This window comes from Lissotriton vulgaris, chromosome 1_2, assembly GCF_964263255.1.
Source record: "Lissotriton vulgaris chromosome 1_2, aLisVul1.2, whole genome shotgun sequence".
In the NCBI taxonomy this organism is placed as follows: Eukaryota; Metazoa; Chordata; class Amphibia; order Caudata; family Salamandridae; genus Lissotriton; species Lissotriton vulgaris.
Window position 1 is genome coordinate 123,018,610 of NC_141686.1, and position 24,486 is coordinate 123,043,095.

At 42.3% G+C, this 24,486-nt stretch overlaps 1 protein-coding gene across 1 annotated transcript in view; it reads right to left on the reverse strand.

Annotated features, from left to right (window-relative positions):
- The window catches only part of LOC147734664 (uncharacterized), a 5,992,067-nt gene that overhangs the window by 4,528,994 nt on the left and 1,438,587 nt on the right, over positions 1-24,486 (reverse strand). The window lies entirely within an intron of this gene.

The following is a 24,486-nucleotide window of genomic DNA, read 5'->3' on the forward strand; positions in this document are numbered from 1 at the left end:
CACCAGCCAACGTGTAAATACGCGTAGCTGGGGGAGAAACAGGATCCCATAGCAACCCCCCTGAGTTGTCTCCATATGTCCCTTCCATATAAGAAAAAGTTGTTATGGAGACACCAGTCTATGAGACTGAGGATGACCTTGTTATGTTCATAGTACTCTACCGGGCGCTTGTTCAAAAGTACTCAATGGCCTTTAGACCAACATCATGGGAAATACTGGTGTAGAGAGACTCCACATCCATGGCAATCAGTAGCATGTCGTTATTCTACTCAAGATCCCTGAGTTTCAACAAAAAATCACTGGTGACTCCTTTACTAGATCCTGCAGGAAAAAGTCAATGTATCTTCCCACCTGTTCACTAGCACTTTTGATGGCAGAAATGATGGGTCTGCCTGGAGTAGGGTGTAGATATATATATATATATATATATATATATATATATATATATATATATATATATATATATATATATATATATATATATATATATATATATATATATATATATATATATATATATATATATATATATATATATATATCTGGAACACTCCAAACTTTCTCATGCAAGTAAGGCACTGACTCCGTGAAATAGATGATTCCAAATAAGTTTATTCACTCATTTAGGCTGCTTGACGCGTTTCGGCGGTAAGCACCCGCCTTGTTCACAACATCTTAACAGACTGTGGTTGTATTTATACCCCTTAGTCATTGCATTACATCATGCACGTTTAACTCCTGTTTCTATGCACATTTTAGCTTGTTTTCACATTTCACACTCGTGTGTAACCCAGTTCCCATGGTAACTTGGGGCGACGCCTTAATTAGACTGACATAGAGAAGTTATTTTCACTTTCACAGTTTGCAATTACATCATCCGCCTCCATGCGTTGTTTCGTTTCTATAGAAACCCTCCCGCACCTTGAGCCCAGTGATTTCCTCATTCCTACCTTATGTGTGCCTCGTTATTATGTGACAGACAGACCTTCGCGCGCTTTACCGTGTTCAAAACTCCCTCGGCGCTGGTGAGTGTAGTGCTCTTGGATTATTGCATGTTCCGTGGTTTGTATATGCGTGAGGGCACATTATTTTATTACTCCTTGGTTCAGGTTTGTCGTGCTTGCTCCGGTCTCCATATGCTGCTTTGCGCGTGTATAAGCGGGTGCAGTGAGGATGCTACAAGGTTTTTCCGAGAGCGTTGGTTGTAATACTCGGTTCTCTAATCATTAGGCGCGCGGGGTTAACCAGGGAAGTTTCCGCGGGATTATTTGACTTAGTTTGCTTGCGTGTGTTAATGCATTCCCTAGCGCTCGCGTTAGATCCTTAAGCCCTTGCCTGTGACTATTAACAGGTTTGTGTATCGCACTCGCGGTCTGACACTGTTCGCATTTACTCCCAGTGGACAGGCTCACCCATTTCTGACAATCAACAGTTATAGTATTGAGTACGCTTAACATTTTCATCATCTCCCAGTGGACAAGATTCTAAGCGTCAGTCAATGCTTTGCGCTAACGGGTACTTACATATATTGCAATAGATTATGTAAACAAATACTGTTCCCACTAGCATTTCATACATATATGTCTATTCAGATAACAGATATACAATCATTTGCAGAAATTCCCATTTTATATTATCACATATGTGCGTGTAGTGATTTTCCTAAAATATATATATATATACAGCCTAAAATTGTTCCAATAGGACCAAATGCCAAAATTACATAGGTTTCTCTTGTATGAGAATAATCCCCTAAATACACCTTGTACTAGAAAACATACACTGTAATAGTATCATACAAGAATTCTTTATTTTCAGAAAAGGAAAACAGGTAATAGCAGGCAGTTGGCTCATAGGCTGCATAGATAAATAACTATCATAGTGCAGTAAAAAAAACTGGCACCTTGACTTTAAGGCTTCCAAGATTCTGGACACTGTGCCTTTAAGACCTCTAGGAGCCCCTCTGCTCCCATCATGCACCACAGGTGACAGGTCAGTTCTTTTGTACGGTGTACTAACTTGTATCACCCTGAATATCAGATGTAAACAACACATTATCGTACTATAATTGCTCGTCTGGGGAGGCAGGAGGGTTGCTTATTACTTTGATGAGTATACCCCTGGAACAGACCTAGGATTACAGGTAAGTAACTTATCCTTCTCTTCCAGGGGATACTCATCAATGGCCATAAGCACTGAATAGAGTAGTAAGCCCATACCCAGTACCTCGCGGACGAGCAAACCAGTAAATAATATATAAAACAGTGAATCCTAAAATTGATTCAACCAAATACAGTTCTCCACAAGGCATGCCCAACTTGGGTATGAGCCTGTGTATCAGAGTCCAAACAGTAATGGCAAGAGAAAGATAGAACAGAACGCCATGTAGCTGCTTTACAAAAATTCTGCTATAGGAACATGAAGTAATTAAACAGGACAGGTAAGTGTATAAGCCCAAGGTTTAATGACCGTTCATCATCACAGCCTCCAGGGATTCAAACAGTAACATTCCATAGCTCAATAGATGACATCATCGCTTAGGCAAGTAGATAACAGTTTAGCAGATTACCACAACAGATCAAGGTGTTAAGAGCAAAGATAAAAATAAAGTAAAAGTAAAAGGGACAAGGCAGGGAGGAACAACAAGGGGAAGAAACCCAAATGTTGATCCAGGATAGTAAGAAAACAAAATCAAAACAAGGAAGAACTACAAATCCATGCATTTAGGAGGAACACTTCTCCTAAGACTCCTAATCACTACAGAAGAATCAGGATTAGATTGATCTCGAGATGGACCCAAATAACCATTCTTCTCAACACCGCTCTCAAGTCTCAGTTTGAGAGAATGGAGGGTGTGAGAAGTTGGCCTGGTATATGATGCTCACTATTCTAGTATGCACCTTGCACCAGTCCAAACAACCCTTATGGTGATTGTTGTAAAGTCAACCTTATAGACCAGCTATCCTAAAGGTAGCATGGACAAAGCAGTCTCGCTAAACTTAAGAGGGCCTGTGAAGCCAGCTGTTTTACCATATGCAATCCCTTTAATACCAAATGAAAGGAAACCACACAGGATATATATTCAAAATATATATGTATTTATTTCTAAACAAATCCTCTGAACTCTTTATGAGCACAGAAGCACAAGCGCAAAACAAGTAACTTAATAGAATATACAAAAGTTGCACAAATATGGATAGGCCGGGGTGGCCCGCTAAACCATATACTAAGGAAGTGGTATAAGTACCACGTCATGAACAATGGTAAGGCCTAGGGCCTTGGGAATCGCTGGGGCTACACTGTACTAACAATGGTTAGGGAGCAGGGGGCCCATGGGATGCGTGTGCAGTGTCTAAAGGCACACGCGTTTACACATTGAAGTCAATGGGTGCGTCAAAGTTATAAAGTTAAAGGTTTGGGAGTCTTCCGACTGGACTAGAACTTAACCGCTAGAAACTAGGACACTAGGGGTGTAACCTCTACAGGAGCACCATAGTACACCTCTACAGGAGCACCGTAGTACTCGCCTTACCTAACCCACAGGAAGCGGTTGCAAAGGTCCAAAAGTGTGTCAGGTTTCGTCGTGGAGATCTATGGAGCCTTGGAAAAAAGATGCTGCAGGCAACCAGAAGAGAGGAGTCCGGGTGGATCCAAGAGTGGATCGAAGATGTAGAAGACCTGAAAGCAGAGGGGACAGAGTCTGGGTCACTAGCCAGTGACCAGGAAGGAACCAGGCGATGTCGGAATGCGATCAGGTGCTGATGGGCTGCTTGTCTCTGCAGCCACGTGGACCAGGTGTCATCGACGACAACCAGGAGTCAGGCACTGACTGTCCCACGAAGGCTCTCGCTGTTGGCGGTGTCGGCTTCAAGATTGGAGGCAACAAGCCTTGGCAAAGGCAACCCACGCAGGATACGATGTAGGCTTCTTACTCAGACCAGTCAGGTCTGAGGGGCTGCATCTTTTGAGGGAAGCAAGGGCCAGTCTGGAGCAACCAGACCAGCGGTGGAAAATCAAAGTATCGTCGCCAAGATGGCCACTAGCCAACGGGCATGTGACCAGGCAGACGCATCGAGCAGGAAAATGCAAAAGGGCCCCACGCAGAACTCGTGGTGTGTGTAGAGCTGATCTTCAGTGCAGATGCTGCTCGGGGCTGGGGCTTCTCAATCCCCAATGCACAGCTTTGAGGAGGCCTCGGGGGCTGCACAGTGAGCAGGTTGCAGACTTTTCGAGATGGCCAGTCCCACGTCTCTTGTCGCCTCCACGGGTCTCAGCTTCGCAGGGACTGTGGATCGGGTTGTTGGATGTCAAGGAATCCGGTCCTTGTCAGGCTCAGGGCTCGGGCTCCGGCGGGAGGCGGCGGCAAAGCAATTCGTCGATCGCTGGATGGTGCCAGCTTGTGCAGGGTGGTCACTCCTTGACCACAAGGGAGATTATTCAGTCGTCTTCTTCCAAAGTAGAGGGATGAAGGTCCAGAGTTTCGTTTCAGAGTTTCAGTCAGGATAATCTAATGTCTTGGGACTCAGCTCCTACCTATATACCGAATCTAAGGTCTGGATTACCTGCTAGGTCCCTCCTATGGGAGGGACCAGGGAAGGGGGTGGTTAAACCCCTTTCCCTTTGTTCAGTTTCACGCCAGAGCTGAGGCTGTAGTGCCCCAACACCGGTTTGAACTGGCCTATGCATGGGGCACCTTGTGTGCCCCAGGCAGTGTCTCAATCCAGACTTCAATGAGCAGCACCCCTTGTTTCATTGCGTCTGACACTTTCCATCCTACTTGGCAAAAGGTTAAAAGGATGGGACTTTTATGCAGCCACCAGGAAAATCTGGACAATGTTAAAGCCAGGGGATGACGACTGTTCCCTAGAGCTCCCCTCACTTGAACTTCTTGTAAAGCGGAGACATCGTCCACCAGGGAAATTTGTGGCGGGGGAGTCAATCAGTGTGGGAGAGTAACGACCAGTAGATGTAGAAGATCTTAATGGTGAATGATGATGGAGATGGTGATGAGATCTTTGAGAAGAAGTTGAAGTATGTCGAGAGCTTTGACGATGGCGATGGAGCTTAGAATGATCTTGACCTTGATATCCCTGATGTTACTGGAGATGGCGGTGGAGGAGACTTAGGTGAAGGTGGTGGAGGAGGAGATGATGTAGGCGGTGGATGAGATAAAGGCGGTGCTGGTTGATGCTCCGAAGACGGGGGGTATGTTCTGGAATACTCTGAGTCAGATGAGGAGTAAATGCACCTTCTGTTCTTCCTGGTCTCCTGAAGCCTGGGAGAGGTTGATAGTGTTCGTGACATTGACGTCGACCTGCTTGTCCGGTGAATGTCGACGGCGTCTCGACATCGGAGTGCACCTCGACGTCAATCTTTGAGCATGTCTTGATGTCGATCTTGTATTCCTTCAATCAATCATTCAGGGTACTTGTAAAGCGCGCTACTTACCCGTGAGGGTCTAATGGCGCTGAGGGGAGGGGGGTGCTGCTACTGCTCGAAGAGCCAGGTCTTGAGCAGTCTCCTGAAGGTGAGTAGGTCCTGGGTCTGCTGAAGGTGGGACGGGACGGTGTTCCAGGTCTTGGCGGCGAGGTAGGAGTAATATCTGCCGGCGCCGGTTATTCGTTGGATGCGGGGGACAGCGGCGAGGTTGGCAGATCGGAGCTGGCGGGTGTGGGTGTAGAAGTTGAGTCTGCTGTTCAGGTAGGCTGGTCCGGCGTTGTGGAGTGCTTTGTGTGCGTGGGTGAGGAGCTTAAAGGTTATCCTCTTGTCGACAGGGAGCCAGTGTAGGTCTCTCAGGTGGGGGTGATGTGGGTGCGGCAGGGGATGTTGACGATTAGTTGGGTGGTGGCATTTTGGATGCATTGTAGTCGTTGCAGGTGTTTGGCTGGGATTCCTGCGTAGAGTGCGTTGCCGTAGTCCAGTCTGCTGGTGACGAGGGCCTGAGTCACTGTTGTTCTCGTTTTGGTCGGGATCCACTTGTAGACCCTGACATTGATCTCCGAGTACGCCTCAATGTCAACCTCAAAGAACTACGCCTCAACGACGATCCCCGCCGTGGATGCCTCAACGGTGACCTGGCTGGAGTCTTCAATATCGTTCTTTAGCGCTTGCATGACGTCATACATGGAATCGACAGTGAACAGGTCAGTGATGTACTCTCCTCGATTTCGTCTGGGACCAATGTCGTTTCTGAGCCACTTTCTTCTTGGCATGCTCCATAGAGGCTGTAAAGAGGGTCCTGGCAGAGGTGCTACCCTCTCAATGCCCTGAAGTCCCACCTTCAGATTGAGATTGCAGCCTTCTTCGCTCCTCTGTCCCATGAAGATGAATTTTCCTCCCGTCTCTCAAGGTACGTCTGGTAAAGTTTGTGCAGTGTTGACAACACTCAGGTACATGATCCTCTGGAAGACATATTATACAGACCTCATGTGGGTCTGTCTTGGCCTTCTTTCTCCCACAAACTGGGCACTTGTCAAAATGAGATGGCATTTTCTTGACAAAATGCTTTTAATTTCTGTCAGAAAAAAACAGAAAAAACAGGGAGAGACAAAAGACATTAAAAGAAACAGTAATTATTCGAATTCACTAAAGAAGTTTGAAGAAAAAAAACAATGTTGGTCGTGCTCATTGCTCCAGGATCCTGTCAGCAGGATCCTGAAAGAGGAACTGAAGTAACTGCCACCTTCTAGGCATGATGGGATACTGGTAGTGCCTGGTTCCTTAAAGGCACAGTGTTCTTTTTTAGACATATAATGACAGCCTATGAGGCTACTCTGTCCTGCTCCTTTCATCTCTATAAAAAAAGGGTTTATGAGAGATATTTATACTGATTGACACTAAAATTATCTGAAATGTGATAATTCTGGCCCCTTTTTTCTCTTCAAGATGAAGTACCTGGCCAGTGTAGTCTAGATAAATGGGCTGCATAATCTGTCTCTTTTTCCTAATTATCTTTGCGGGCCTTCCTGAAGAGAGGTGAAAATCTACACTTAAGAAGATATATATATATATATATCTATATCCAAACACACAAGAGTTGCCCACTTGAATGAAGCCGCGCAGCCACAGGTAAGTTTCAGCAATTTATTGGAGGTGAATCAGCAGCCTGCTTGCCCAAACGGTGTCTTCAAAAAGTATGCGCCCAACGCGTTTCGTGCTCCCCGAGCACTTGTTCACGGGCAGATTTCTTAAATGCATTCCATGAATCTGTTGCCAGCACCTATATTTATTTAACGTTCGCCTCAGTGGGCGTGGCGGCAGGCACTGCCTGCTTGTTCTTGTAGTGCATGGCCGATATTCCTCAAGTGAGAGTCTCACGGAGTACATGGTGAAAGAACATTAAAACCCCAGTGGGTTGAAAACCACAGTCCTGAGCTTCACGGGCTGCATTGTTTCGCCCACCTCCATGCTCCTCTGGCTCCCAAAGTGCTGTCGTTATTAGGCGTCAGCTGAGATCCGCTACGCGGTGGGGCTTCTTTCGGGACAACAGACTCATGGAATGCATTTAAGAAATCTGCCCGTGAACAAGTGCTCTGGCAAGCAGGCTGCTGATTCACCTCTAATAAATTGCTGAAACTTACCTGTGGCTGCGCGGCTTCATTCAAGTGGGCAACTCTTGTGTTTTTGGAGATATTTATATATATATATATATATATATATATATATATATATATATATATATATATATATATATATATATATATATATATATATATATATATATATATATATATATTCCAACGCAATCGTTCAAACTATTGTTCAAAGAACGACGTCCAGGCCAACAACTCGGTTCAAACAACTGGTGTTTTAGTCACAGCCCACTCAACGCATTTCAGGAACAACTTCCCTTGCTCACGGGTAAATGTGCCTGTGTTCCCAAAACGCGTTGAGTGGGTTGTGAAAACGGGGGAGTGGTGATCCCGTCCTGGCCCGCCGCTGCTAGTGGCCATCCATGCTTCATCGCCGACTTTCTCGTTATAGATAATTTTTTATTTTTTTTTAGTCACCAAAGTAATCCCGTTACCGAGGGAACACTTTGCACAGCTGGTGCGAGTTTCAGGGACGGGCTTTCCCTGTGAATAATTCACCACCAAAAAGAATTATACTCGCACTCCACCAGGATGTCGATTTTTAGCAGGTTTATTTTAACAGTGTACCATTACAGCACACAGCCTTTAACCTACGCGTTTCAATCTCACGATCTTGTTCATGGTTACAAACATTTGTCCATCTTTAGTTTCAACCTTTTATACCAGTTAGTCATAGCAGCGCATTATGGTTCTGATAGTTACTTCTAACAATTAATACATTGTTTTACATGTAAAACTCGTGGTATATTTTTGTGCATGATTACATTATTATTCTGGCAAAGGTATGCACAGATGTGTATTTGTGTGAGCTAATTCATGTTTGCGCATTCTTAAACATCGCAGCTTGTTTCATATTTAATCTCTCAGTGAGTCAAGTGGATAAACATTGCTACATGCATCCATAGTATGATTGCATGTGAATACCCATTTTTTTAAAACATCACATTGTTTACCAGGACGTTTCATGCATTTTGAGTTATATAGGGACTTGGGGCTAGATGTAGGTAATTTTATTTTACCACTTCTTAAATACCGAATTTTACCGATTCGGTATTTAAGAAGTAGTAAAATAGAGGGGGGGGTGTAAGTATTACAGAATCGGAAAATACCGAATTGTTAAGATTCGGTATTTACCGATTCTGTAAATACCAATTCGGTAATGCCCATTGATACCTATAGGCATTGAAGCCCATAGGAATCAATGGGTATTACCGAATCGGTATTTACCGATTCGGTAAATACCGATTCCAGCAAGGGTGCAGGGGGTGTCACTTTGACACCCTCTAGCACCCCAAATACAGGCATGTGTGCCATGTGGCACACAGACATGCCCTAAGGGTATGTCTGTCTGTCACATGGCATAGGTGTGCATGCACACATGTGCATGCACACCTGGATTCGGTATTTTGCCACTTAATTGGATTGGGTGGTAAAATACCGAATCTGAAAGGCCTTCGGGACTCAGAACAGTCCCACCTACATCTAGAAGTTACCCAATCGTTAAAAATACCGATTCAGTATTTTACTGATTCAGTAAATTTACAGATTCGGTAAATTTACCGAATCGGTAAAATTGGCCCCCCACATCCCAAAAACCCATTTACCGGTCAGTAACGGCGGAAATCGGCCGTTACCGGCGGTAAATGGCCACCTACATCGAGCCCCTAGGGCCAGATGTAGGTAAATCTAATTTACCGACTCATAAATACCAAATTTTACTGATTCGGTATTTATGAATCGGTAAATTAGAAGGAGGGAGATGTAGGTAATTTTTTATTCTGAATTACCGAATCTGTAAGATTTGGTATTTACCGTATTCCCTATTGATTCCTATGGGCTTTTTAGCCCATAGGAATTTTCCAGCTCCAATCACTTTGACACCCTCTAGCACCCCAAGTGTAGGCTTGTGTGCCATGTGGCACACATACATGCCCTAAGGGCATGTCTGTGTGTCACATTGCACAGGTGTGCATGCACACCTGAATTCGGTATTTTACCACCCAATAGGATTGGGTGGTAAAATACCGACTCTTAAGGGCCTGTGGCACTCTGTGGAGTGCCACCTACATCTTGATTTACTGAATCGGTAAAATTACCGATTCGGTATTTTACAGAATCGGTAAATTTACCCATTCGGTAAATTTACCGATTCTGTAAAATAATGGCCCCTACATCTCAATCACCAATTTCCGGTCGGTAACGGCCGAATTCGGCCGTTACCGACCGGTAATTGGCGACCTACATCTGGCCCCAAGTGCCCAATTTCTAAGACATATATACATTGTACATTAATAACCGTTGTTTATCTTTGCATTAACCAGATTATATCTAGGGAGGTTGGAATTACTCAAAGGTGCACATAAAGTTCTTTATGTGCACCTTTGAGTAATTCCAACCTCCCTAGATATAATCTAAAAAAGGTAAAAGGTTGAAACTAAAGATGGACAAATGTTTGTAACCGCGAACAAGATCGTGAGATCGAAAGGCGTAGGTTAAAGGCTGTGTGCTGTAATGGTACACTGTTAAAATAAACCTGCTAAAAATCGACATCCTGGTGGAGTGCGAGTATAATTCTTTTTGGTGGTGAATATATATATTTTGTTTGTACTTTGCTCCAATACTTTCATACTCATTTGTAGCGGGTTACAGGATTGCCTCAAAACAGTACATATGCAGCGAGACACATAATATCTCTGCAGATTACTTGGGTTAAACTGTACCAAGTCAGGCGATTTACTATTGAATTTACTCATTTAAATATGATATCGAGTGATGCGCTCAGGAACAGGGAAGCCACAGCTGAAGCTCGTTTTGACAGCCTACCGTCTAATACCTCAGTTCCCAGCAGTGTTGCACCCATTTCTCCCAACAGTTATGTAAAAACGCTCCTAAAGACACTAGAGAAACTTTTACGTGGTGAAATCTCGAAGTGGTGGGAGAAAAAATCACTAGAAAAATACAGAGATGCTGACAGGATTCCTCGTGGGTTAAGAGTGCTTATTGTGCCAACCTATGAAAACCCAGATCCCCAAATGCTCCAAGAATGGGCCAACAACAATTTGAAAAGTTCGATGAATATGTTGCATATTCTCATTAAATATGCGGAATCAGATCGCGACAAATTGTTGATTGAAATCGATCGTGTGAACAGCCTCTTGGAAGCATCCAGAGAAACAGATTTAATCACCAAAAGCAAAGCGGAGATTGACATTCGCATAAAAAAACTAGAGGAAACTATTATAGAGAGGAAGATTACAAAGTTTGCTAGAGACAAAAACGATTATGCCACTGGTAGAATTTTTACCTTTTCACGCAAGTACGATAATCTTAAGCGCAAGGCAGTAGCAAACAATACCAATCCAGCATCTAATCAAACCTCAACCTCTCAGATTCCTCTTTCAACGGACAACAGCGATATTGTGTCCATCAATTCTCTAACTTCGACCAGTGATGATGAGAGTGCACCAATTAGACCGGATCCCAGCACTTGTGGTCATGATAATTTCTCACTAATCGAGGAGTTGAATTTTGTCAGCGAGGACCGGCGCTATTCCCTGCGCTCCCGGCAACCTCAAACAAAGCAAGGCAATCAATCAGCCAGCGCAGGCGTATCAGGAGGAGGTTCTTCAAACGCAAGTACTTCGCGAGGGCGAACAAAAAAGAACTGGAGAAAATGACAAGCTTGATGGATAACACCGTCATTAGCTTAACTAACATCACTCTGACTGAATCAGAACAACAGTTACTTTCTCTTGGGTTGTCCTATTGTCCGCCTAACAGATTCTCATACAATCAGACACGCATTGATGTCTACAAGTTTATCCGCAAAATTAAACTCATCAAATATTTCAAATTGGAATCTAAACGCAACAAAACTCCACTTGCGGAAACTCCTGCAGTACCAAGATCATCGCTGCAGGTACATGACACTGCGGATTTACAGAACATGTTAGACTTAGCATATGAAAATGACTCGCAGACAACCCCCACAGTGAGTCAAAGTACTGATGTTCATTGCTCTGTTGTTACACCATTCCGCCCTAGATCCACTTTTCTACCAATTATGCCACGCGATGCAGTAGATGTATTCAGCGATAGGGTGGTTACAGAATTAAAAACATTGAACAGACTCACTACTAACCAAAGGAGACAAGAAAATTACAATGAGAAGCAATACCATAAGCTTGTGAGCAAATTACAGAAGAACAAGGATGTCATAATTAAAAATGCGGACAAAGGGGGAAATACAGTGTTGTGGCAAACCAAAGATTACATTATCGAGGCAGAGAGACATTTATCAGATTCTACATGTTATCTCATATCAACCCAATTTGCCATGACACAGAGCCATACAACAACTCGTAAGAAAATTCAGGCTTGGAAAAGATTGGGTCTACTAACAAAAGATGAATGTAACTTTCTCAACAACGAACATCCGGTCACACCAGTACTTTATTTCCTCCCTAAAGTTCATAAACAATTGACACCCACTCCAGGTCGCCTCATCATTGCCGCTATTGGCAGTATGAATGAAAACCTCTCCAAATACGTGGATTATTTTTTGCAACCCCACATGTCCAGTCTTCCATCATATCTAAAGGGCACCACGGACTTTTTAAACAAACTTGAGAATGTTGATTGGTGTGAAAATTACATTTTTCTGGTTATGGATATCGAGTCACTCTATACCTCAATCCACCATCATCAAGGAATTAATGCCTGTGAACAATATCTGAATGGTAGAGACATTTGTTTTCGAGAGCACAACAAAATGATACTCGAAATGATTAAAATCTGTCTAACAACTAACTTTTTCCATTTTCAGGGCCAGATATACCAGCAGCTACGTGGTGTGGCGATGGGCTCGTGTTTCTCCCCCAGTTACTCATGTCTCCATGTGGGCTGGTGGGAGGAACACGAGCTCAGGACAACGCACCGTCAGTGGTTACCCAACATCGTCAATTACTGGCGTTTTATTGACGATGTTTGCATAATTTGGAAAAGTACTGTGGAAGAAGCTAATGCATTTGTGATGGATATAAATACAAATGATTTGAATCTTAAGTTCACCTCTACCATCACAACCAATGCAGCTGAGTTTCTTGATGTTCGAGTGTTTATACAGAACAACAAAATTGAAACATGTCTTCACCGCAAACCTACAACAGGCAATGCGATCTTGCATGCCCAGAGCGCCCATCCAGCTCATACTATCAGAAGCATCCCCTATGGGGAGTTTATTCGCATCTGCAGGATTTGTAGTGACAAAGAGTCACTTGATGTCTGTCTCAGGGAGTCCAAAGAACGTTTTCTTACTAGAGGCTATTCTGATAAAATTCTATAACAAGCGCTTCAGAAAGCATGTTCTATTGGACGTAATGTATTACTTGCAACAAAAGCCCCTAATGTTCCTGTATCAGAATGTAATGTAAGAATGATAACCAATTTCAGTACACAGGAACGGAAGATCAGGCGCATTTTGTACACTGAATGGCCCATAATCTTGACTGATGTCATTTTTGGGCCATTACTTTCCAAAACACCAAACATAACATTCAGGAGGGCGTCCTCTATGCGTGATGCATTAGACAGGCCAATGCCAGAGGGTCCACTTAAGAAGAGTCTTATCCACAAAACAGGCTTTTTTAAGTGCACCTCGTGTCGTGCCTGCACATTTGCGAAAAACAGTACACACAACGTAACTGCCTTCAGTACAACACCTGCAGGTCGAAATATGTGGTGTACAAACTAAGATGCTCTTGCAATATTGAAACATTGGGAGCACTAAGCTCCCAGTACACCAATGTATTCTTCAGCACATTCGTGCCATCATTAACAGTGACAGTAATTACCCTGTAGCTAGGCATTTCCGTGCAGTACATGATAAAAAACTCAAAGACCTTGAGTACACTGTTCTATGTTCGGTGCCTCAGCCAACTCGGGGTGGTGACCGGATAAAGTTACTCAGACAGAAAGAATCTCATTTTATACTGTCTTTAGACACTAAGGCCCCAAATGGCCTTAATTTGACGGAAGATTTGAGTAACTTCCTATAAACAAACTTCTGTGCCTACTTATTCCCTGTCTTTTTATCATATTGGTGCTCGCCCTTCTCTAACAGCTTATTATTACCATCTAGCTTCTTCATCACTGTTGACCTTTTGGGTGTGCCTGTCTCGGGTTAGTCACCGGCTGGTGACTACCTTTTGTATATATTATCTGTAAATAGATATATAATGTATTTAGGAACTATATACTTTATTATATGATTGATTATATCAATATATACTAGCTGTAAGCATGGGCGAATTTTGCGAATCTCGCGTTCGCGAATTTTGCGGATTTGCGAACTCGCAATCCGCAAAATCCGCGAATTCTCGCGAATTTGCGGATTTTTTTTTTTGTGTTTGCGCGGGTTTCTGCCAGTTCGCAAGGGTTTTGTACAATGTCGCAAATTGCAAACTTACCTGTCGGGTCGCAAGTTTCGCGAACTTGTTGTTTCTACGTGTCCAGCCTGTTTGGGACACTCTTCTTCATCACTGCCACTCTCTGTCACCACTGCCACTCTCTGACTACTCATGCCACCCTCTGGCCCACCCATGCCACCCTCTGTTTCATCACAGCACCCTCTGGTTGTCCAGTCAGTGTACATTATTGTGGCAACGCAAGCACACCTTCCCTGCCTCAAGTGACCTGAATTAATTTGGGGCTGATTAATGTGTCACAGAATATTTTTTTAGCTGGCACCTGCTTCCTTAGTGCTTCCTGATTAGTGATCTTTTGCACTTGCTAAGTGCTTTCATTGTTGCAAAATTAGTTACAACACCTGCCCTGCCCCAACTGACAATAATGAATTAGGGGCTGATTAATGGATTTGAACCTCCAGCCTGGCTCCTGCTTGTCTCCCTTAGCTGTAATTCAGGACCTTTGTGGCATATGTGTAACTATTCTGAGGTTCAGAGCAGGGTCACATAATAGTTGCAACTGGCAACTGAACTCTGGAGGGGCCCCTCAGGAAGCACTACAGGAAATGGCTACTAATGATGAGCCTGAACTTTTGAACCTGGTAAGTAGTTTCAGTTTTGCTAAGATCGTATTTCTGCAATTTTGCACTTATTCGCGGGGCGCGAAGTTGTACTGGGAAGCCGCGAACTCACACGAACAGTGCGAGCAGTGCGAGCAAAATCCGCTGCTCGCGGATTTGCGGATTTTGCGGGAGATTCGCGAATCTCGCGGATTGCGAATTTACCGAAAATCCGCAAAATCCGTGAGCGAAACGGATTTTCCGCCCATGCTTAACTAGCTGTCTCCAAGCCCATATTTTCAATGTACATAGTATCTGGTTATGTGCTTTCCTTGAAACAAGTTTGTATTATTTCTTTTTTAGTCTACTTCATCACAATACTGCTCCTTTATTATGTTTTTTTTTAACACGTCTGAATTCACCACTTTTCATATGTTAGATTATTTGATTTGAGAGACAGTCTATTCCAGTTTATTTTTTATAATGTGACCATAGCTTAAATATGAAGTGGGCACTGTGTTGCAATAATGGGTTTGCATTTTTTCAGTGTATTTTGGTAAACGCCCTTTGATTTTTTCACCATTGAAACAGGCACTATGCCGGTATTTTGTTGATGAAAGAGTGTAGTTTGATTTTACCTATAAATTAATTGTTTAATACATTTAATTACCCCATTATAAGATGAATTATATTTCCAGTGTTCACTTTCATTATCTTGTCACAAATGTATATATTTAATCATTTGTGTGAATAGTAATCTGTCTTTCTGCCGTTTTTTTGCACTTGCATTACATATATGGGTAGATGCATCAACGTTGTCATTTGCGATTCCTTATTTGCGAAAAATAAGGAATCGCAAATAAGGAATCGCAAATGGCAATGCATCATTTATTTCGCAATTTTTACCGAATCGCTATAAAATTGCGAGTTTCAAATAGCGAATTCGCAATTCCCATTCATTCCTATGGGCTGAAATGCCCATAGTAATGAATGGGAATTGCGAATTCGCAATTTGAAATCGGAATTCAACAAAGCACTTCAAGGGTGGAGAGGGGGGTCCAAATGACCCCCCCTGCACCCATGAAATGCACTTTTACCTGTAAGTTACATACACACATGTCCTAAGGACATGTGTGTCTGTAACTTAACAGTTTAAAAAATGCATTTTTGTGCGTTTTTAAACAATTTTGCAAATTACCACGAGGTTCAACTTCGTGGTAATTTGCACTTGCAATTTGTAAAATCGCAAATGTTTTGAGAATGATGCATTGCATTTAAGGAATCGCAAATTTGCGATTCCTTAAAAGCAATCGCATTTTTGGAATTCGCTAAAAATAGCGATTTTCCAAAAATGCTTGATGCATCCCAGATACCAATTTAGGAAGTGCAAACGGCCGATTTTTGCGATTCGCACCGTTTGTACTTCCTAAAAAGGTTGATGCATCTAGGCAATAGTCTTTTCACTATTTTTACTTTCACTCTTCAAAGTGGGTGTGTACACTTTTTTGTATTGTCCTACCTTTATTTGCACCATATATATGTTTGTAATGGCTCTGAGCGCACTATTGAACAAGCTCCCTAGTGGAGTGAAACGCGTCATCTTCTATCGAATAAATCGCCACTCTGCAACTCAATCGAGGTTGAATTGTGTTTTTTGACCTAATTTCAGCTGCATTGTATTGGGGTGCCGAACATTGACGGAACAGGGATTGTTTTCTTCATATATATATATATATATATATATATATATATATATATATATATATATATATATATATATATATATATATATATATATATATATATATATATATATATAAGCTATGCTCTCTTCCAAGTAAGTAGACAGCTCGACATAACTCCGGGGAACAAGATATGGCTTTAATGATTTTTCCATGAGCAAAAGAAAGCTGTCCCTGAAACGCTCGGCATACGCGTTTCAGCCTTCAAGCGGCCTCGTCAGTGCCAGTCTCAAGGTGTCTTTGGAGTTCCTGGGGGGTCAACGCTGTTATGCTGTTCCCGAGACCACTCCCAGTCAGGTGGTTTCGTGCCCCTCCTCCACTCAGATGATATTCAGCTGTTTTGCTTGCATTCTCCAGCCCGGTGCATGCTGGTCTTGGTAGTCCGTTGAGGAGACCCATTAAGTAACAGGGCAGTCCTAGTACCATGTGGTACCCCAATATCGATTGGCATCGGGTCGCAAAACCATCCCCGGGTCCTGGAGGGTCTGGCCATACCTTTGTCCCCTTATCAGGCACACAATGATGCCTCCTCTCTCCCCTTGCATCCCAATTCACACCTTGTGGTCTTGATATGCTGGGGGGGTTCTGCGGAAACAATAACACTCCAGGTGCAGGCTCACCGCGTGACTCCAGAACGAGATGGCGCGTCGCCATCCAGCGCCTGCTTGCTGGAAAAAACATAAAAGCTATGCTCTCTTCCAAGTAAGTAGACAGCGCGACACAACTCCGGGGAACAAGATATGGCTTTAATGATTCTTCCATGAGCAAAAGAAAGCTGTACAACTAACTATAACGGAGGAATTTCAATGGTTTTGTACAAATGAAATGTCCAGCTAACTATAACAACCTTAAAACCTATGGTTTTTTCTGTGATATATATATATATATATATATATATATATATATATATATATATATGTATGTATATATATATATATATATATATATATATATATATATATATATATATATATATATACACATATATATATATATATATATATATATATATATATATATATATATATATATATATATATATATATATATATATATATATATATATATATATATATATATATATATATATATATATATATATATATATATATATATATATATATATATATATATATATATATATATATATATACCTGGAAGTAGGGAGAGTACCCCGGGGTCTTAGGATAATGCTGGCCCCGTCCTACGAGAATCCAGACCCGCAAATGCTCAGTGATTGGGCGGCAATCAACTTGGACAGCTCAAAGCGATTAATGCAGTTGCTGGTTCAATACGCAGAAAGTGACAGGAATAAACTGTTGATAGAGATTGAAAAACTAGAAGCTGAAATTGACAAATCTCCCAGTACCCCTGCACTAACCAAACTTCGCGAGGAAATGGAAGCGCGCCTCAAACATGAGGAAGAAGTAATAAAACGCAGAAAGGCATACAAGTTTCAAAGAGACAGATTAGACTATGAGCACGGACAAATTTTCACTTTTGCTCGCAGATATGACAACATTAAAAAAACTCAAAAAGTACCAAACCAGAATGATGGGATACAAACACCTAATACAGTAACTCCCTCTAGTGATAATGCAACAGTAGTGCTATCTGCTTCTGAGGACAGTTCGCAAGTTGAAAGCGATTCAGACAATGAGGCCACACGGAATAAAAGATTGGGGTTTCGCAGGTTCTCCCCAGGCCAAGAAATGGGGGTGGTCCAACAGGACAGGAAATTAACCCTTCGATCTGGCACACAAAGAGCGACCTCAAACGACAACAAAAAAACAGGAAACGCTCAGAGCGGAGGAAATGCCACAGGCGCAAACAACGCAGGTGGAAGACAAAGGAAGCAACGATCGAATTGGCAAAAGAAACAAGCCCCCAAATGATCAGCTCTAAGAATGTGGTTAACCTCACGGACGTGGAGTTAACCAACAGTGAAACGAATATTCTCTCACTGGGTCTCTCATATTGTCCAAGACAGGATTTTGATTATGCCAATACGCGAATAGACCTTTTCAAATACGTGCGCAAACTAAAACTGAGAAAATACTACAGCACACGTAAAGCTGGCAGTGCAACTGTTGGAACAACACCTGAATCACCTGTAGAATGTACTGAACCTGCACAACCTCAAAGAGGACTAGCTCTGGCCCAAGAGCTGGAAGAGTTGCTAATAGAAGGTGAGGAGGAGCTCACTGTGATTGAAATTACACCTGGCGGGGAACCGCCACAGACTTTGAGCAAAACTCCTTTCAAACGAAAGTCAAAGTTTTGCCCACTTCTCCTGAAAGACAATCTGGACTTGTTTCACGACAGAGTCTCGAGTGAATTGAAAGAACTCCAAATAAAGAATGCAAGTGCAGTCAAGAAAAGGAATTACCGTGATTCACAATATCATGCATTAATAAAAAAACTGAGAGACAAAAAACAGATAATCATAAGACAGTCAGATAAAGGCGGCAACGTCGTGCTCTGGCCAAGAAATAAATATATGAGCGAGGCACTTAAACAACTTAATGACAAAGACTGCTACAAAAAAACAAATGTGCAGGAAATGTCAGTGGCTCGCAATGAAATTGATTCAAAACTTATGGCTTGGAGGAGTAAGGGTCTTTTGACTATGGACGAATTCAAATTTCTTAAAAATGACTTCCCTGTAACACCGGTGATTTACTTTATTCCAAAGACACACAAGAACTATCATGATCCACCAGGCAGACCGATAATCTCGGCCAGAAATAGCCTTCTTGAAAATGTTAGTAAATATATTGACTATTTTTTACAGGAGTATGTCAAAAGTCTACCATCGTTCATTTTAGACACAGGAGACCTACTCAAGAAATTGGTGGACTTCAAGTGGCTACCTAGTTTTCTCCTAGTCTCTCTTGACGTCACCTCCCTATACACCAGTATCCACCATAGGGATGGTATAAAGGCAATTGAATATTACCTCAGAAAAAGACCAGTTGAATTCACGGAACATTCAAATATGATTATTGATATGATCAAAATCTGTTTAGACCACAATGTATTTCTGTTTGCCAATCAACTCTTTTTGCAGACTAGAGGGGTGGCTATGGGGGCCTGCTTCTCTCCCAGTTATGCCTGTCTGCATATGGGCTACTGGGAGGAGCAGGTCCTCATGGGTTTGCATGCAGAGGTTATCAAAAACAAAGTCAAATGCTGGTGGAGATTTATTGATGATCTCTTCCTCATTTGGGATGGAACTACTGAGGAAGCTAATGATTTCATCACTCAACTCAATAAGAACAATCTCAATATAGAACTCACCAGCTCTATGAGTAAAGACTCAATTGTGTTCTTAGATGTAGAGGTTTATATTACCAACAACCAACTACACACCAAGCTCCACCGCAAACCTACTGCGGGGAACACAGTATTACATGCAGACAGCCACCACCCGAGCCATTTGATTAAGAGCATCCCCTACGGGGAGATGCTCCGAATCAAGAGAATATGTAGCAACGAGTCAGATTGTCTACAGGCCCAAAAAGAGTGCAAGTTTAGATTTTTGGCAAGAGGTTACCAGGAAGCAGTAATTAATAGTGCGATTGTAAGAGCCAACCAACATGACAGGCACACATTGCTCAGCAACCTGGAAGCAACCAATAGAGTTCTTAAAGTTAAGAGCAACAATGATACCCGTCTTATAGTCACCTATAACAATCAACACAAATCCATACGAAAAATTGTGAAGGACAATTGGATTCTGATTAAAAGTGATCCAATTGTAGGTAGTCTAATGTCTCTATCACCCAACATCACATTCAAGAGAGCAAAAAGTATGCAGAACAGCCTAGTGTCCAGTAGCCCTGAGCTAGTCTCGGGTTCTTGGTTAGGGGGCAGCAAAGGATTTCTAAAATGTGCAACGTGCAAGGCTTGCAGAAATGGGACAAGTAAGACAGAATTCAAGACACCTCTATCCCCAGTACCAATTAAGATCAGGGAAAAACTCAACTGTAAAAAAGAATTTGCCGTTTACGTATTAGAATGCCCATGTGGGCTTAAATATGTTGGCAGCACACGTCCTCAAGTACATAAAAGAATCTTGCAGCACTTGAGAGCAATTAATAACGCTGATCCAACTTACCATGTTGCACGGCACTTTGAAGTAAAACATGACAAAAATCCCACGGGCCTCATATACTACGTCATTGACTGTGTCCCCCCACAGAGGCGTGGTGGTGACCGGGAGATGATGTTGCGAAAATTAGAGACTAGGTATATCATTATGTTGGACACCAAGACTCCTAATGGCCTAAACAATAGCGAGGATTGTTACACACACCTTTGAACTTGATACTATACAGTTTTCAATGCAACCTATAGTTCTGTATAATATGGATGTATTATGACTATGCCTTTTTGTCTATACTGTTAATTAACATCTTTACAGCTTGTGATAACATTCCCTTTGATCTCCACATGATGATTTTAACACATATTGAAATTGTACATCTGTAAGTATATTATCATGATTAGTTCCACCTTATATTTATTCACTGGTAGCACTTTACATCACATTTTTTTAACGCAAATTTCAACTTGCAAATAACTAGGTTCAAATGCACTTGCGCAATTTGCACAATCACCGGGACCTCAGCCCACATGGGCTAGACGTACTATTAAATGCTAATTGTCATTTCAGGTCCACTCCAGAGAGGTTTTAATGTGTATTATGTTTACATATCTTATTGTTACTATTTTAGTATACGGTTGATATTTTAAACATGATTTAACTGATTAGTTTTAGATCCAGTTGAAAATATTACATAGTTTTATGGTATTTTAGCTATTTATAGTTGCAGTTTTACTTATAACATGTAATGCACAGTTTTTAACCTCTCCTATAGATTAGGTTGTTCCATATACAACATATGGAATTTATGACCATACAGTAGCCAATGTATTTATACGGTGATTATGAAATGTTAATTGGTTTAAACAACCTTTATAGTGCTAACCTAGACTGTACAAGCATTTATGCAGTTATATATAGGAAAAGTATTTCCTCTATGTCCATTTGCGTGTCATGCACCTTTCACTTTAAATGGGTGGCCAGCCCCCATGACTGCGTCATGTGATCAAGGCTTTGGCCGAAACGCGTCGTGGCAAACTGGTGTTTGGGTTCAAAATAAATAAATAATAACACCTAAGAAATCGGGTCTCGCATCTTCCTTTGGCTGCAAGTAGCTGAGCTTTAACAAGCTAAGGACGACACATACCGCATATATATATATATATATATATATATATATATATATATATATATATATATATATATATATATATACTAATATTATAAGGAGGGAGCCCAAACGTTTAAGGCGGGTCATCTCAGGAACCACAGCACCAATCACAACACCCAATACAGCATTCGAAAGGACAGTTGCAGCAGATGGACATGGCTACACAGCTGGCCACCATATACATTCGAAGGGTAAAAGAACCTTAGGGGCAAAGTAGTCCTTGTGGGCATTCTGCTCAGGCCGTTCTGCTGGGGGAGTGTGCGTTGTGCTGGGGGTGTGGCCATACAGCGATGGGAGCTGCATTCGCTACGTGTTAATACTTCCTTGTGGCCGTTTGCGTTGTGCTGGGGGCAGAAATCAGGTAAAACAAGCGTTTACAGGGCTCCATTGTGGGCATGCGGGGGCTTGGCCAACGCTACGTGTTAGTACTTCCTTGTGGCCGTGTTGGTTGTGCTAGGGGCGGAAATCAGGTAAAACAAGCGTGTGCGTTGTGCTGGGGGCGGAAATCAGGTAAAACAAGACTGTCTTTAGACTCTAAATAATCGGCAATATTGATCCTGCTGGACCTCTCTGCGGCCTTCGACACCATCTCGCACCGCGTTCTGTTAGAGCGTCTTGTGGAGGTTGGTGTCGAAGGCGCAGCACTTCAATGGCTGACAAGCTATCTCGGCAACAGGCGGTCTAAGGTCCAAGTAGGCTCCCACTCTTCCATCTTCTATGAAATTGGCAAGGGTGTACCATAGGGATCCATATTGAGCCCGACCCTTTTCAATGTATATGTTTCCCCTCTTGTAAAGATCATCAGAGCATATGGTTTTGGAACCGTATCTTACGCCGACGATACTCAAATCCTCATCACCATCAATCAAAACCCGGATGATGTAAAAAGGAGGTTTAAAAACTGTATGGTAAGCATTCAAGATGGGATGACCAGGAATTACCTTATGATGAATGCAGAAAAGACCGAGGTTATGCTGTTCGGCAAAGCCGACAAAATCTGGTCACCAGACTGGTGGCCAGCCTCCCTCGGTCCCTGCCCAACTCCCAAACTCTCTGTTAGGAATCTTGGTGTAACTATCGATGATAAGTTAACCATGGCCGAACACATCAGGAAAACCGTGGGTAATAGCTATGCCCTGATGCGCAGTTTGAGGAAAATCTTCAAATGGATCCCACTTTCAGCACATATGCCCTTAGTCCAAGGACTTATTGTTAAAAGGATTGACTACGGAAATGCTCTTCTCTCAGCCATCAACTTAGCATTACTGAATCGACTGCAGGTCCTTCAAAACACTGCAGATAGGCTGGTGCTTGATCTACCCCCTCGTACCCCCTTAGCCCCCTGCCTCCAGACTTTGCACTGGCTGCCTATTCAAAAGCATATAAAGTTTAAACTATGCTGCCTAGTCCAAAAATCTGTAAATGGTCATGGATCTGTTTATCTGGAACACAAGCTTAAGGCACATGTCCCAGTTCGAACTCTACGCTCATCCAGCAAGGCCTTTCTCTCTGTACCCAGAGTGCAGACAGTCAGAAATGGTGACAGAACCGTCTGTAAAACTGCCCCAAAAGCCTGGAACTCGCTCCCCTTCCAGCTCAGGCTAGAGCCTAATCACCTGAAGTTCCGAAGACAGCTAAAAACGTGGCTCTTTTAGCCAGATGAGTTTACTCCACTTTCCTAGATCCGAGGGACATGAGGTTCCTTTTTGCCTGCTAGTGCTCTGAGACCTTCGGGTGATTTATGCGTGATACAAATATAATAAAATGGAAATGGAAAAGGTTTACAGGGCTCCCTTGTGGGCATCTGGGGCGTGGCCATACAGCAATCGGTGCGGCATTCAACGGGCATTCAGCAAAAAGGGGGCGCTTAAATCCTGCAAAACAAGCGTTCACAGGACTCAGTTGTGGGTGTGTGTATACCCGGACAACGTTGGGACGGGCTGCTAGAATATATATATATATATATATATATATATATATATATATATATATTCACAGAAAAAACCATAGGTTTTAGGGTTGTTATAGTTAGCTGGACATTTCATTTGTACAAAACCATTGAAATTCCTCCGTTATAGTTAGTTGTACTAACTATAACTCGGGCGCCTGCAATCTACTGCTGATGATGTCACATATTACATCATTCATGACATGGTCAGTGACATCACTGATGACATCCCAATTTTTTTTTATTTTATATTTTTAAATATATTTACATTGTTTTCTTCATTGTTTTTTTCCAATTTTTTTTTTGGAGTCGCGCACCCAAAGCGTACCTTTCTCGATTACTGCGCGGAACGATCGTACCTTTCTCGATTACTGCGCGGAACCTAGCCTCCATTTTAGGATTATTGTGTAGCACCCGCGTGGGATGTGCAAGGGGTGCGTATTTTCTCTGCGATTGCTTTGCAACTGGTATGCGACTCCAAGCGCATATATGCGACATATCCGTATTATTTTACGTGATGCTCGCGCGCTTCCGCGTGACGTCATATACGTGTTCGATGCGGTGGGTGCGTGACTCCCGAAATTTTTTTTCATGTCTAAAAAGATATATATATATATGTATTTAATATGAATATTAAGGCAAGACATTATCTGACCTAATCATAAAAATAATATTCTTTTACTTTTAATAAACCTATATAACTTTTAAATGCAATTTCGCGAAGTCGCGTTGGGAGCCTGCTGCCTGTGCGCGGACCCCATGTGACCTGAGAAAAAGAGATTTGATTGGTTCATAACACTTCCTAGACTAACTATTGAAGGTCCCCACCCATTTTAATCATTCTTCTTAGACCTTCTTTGGAGGAACAACTCTCTATTGAGAAGAACCTTTTATAGGAAAT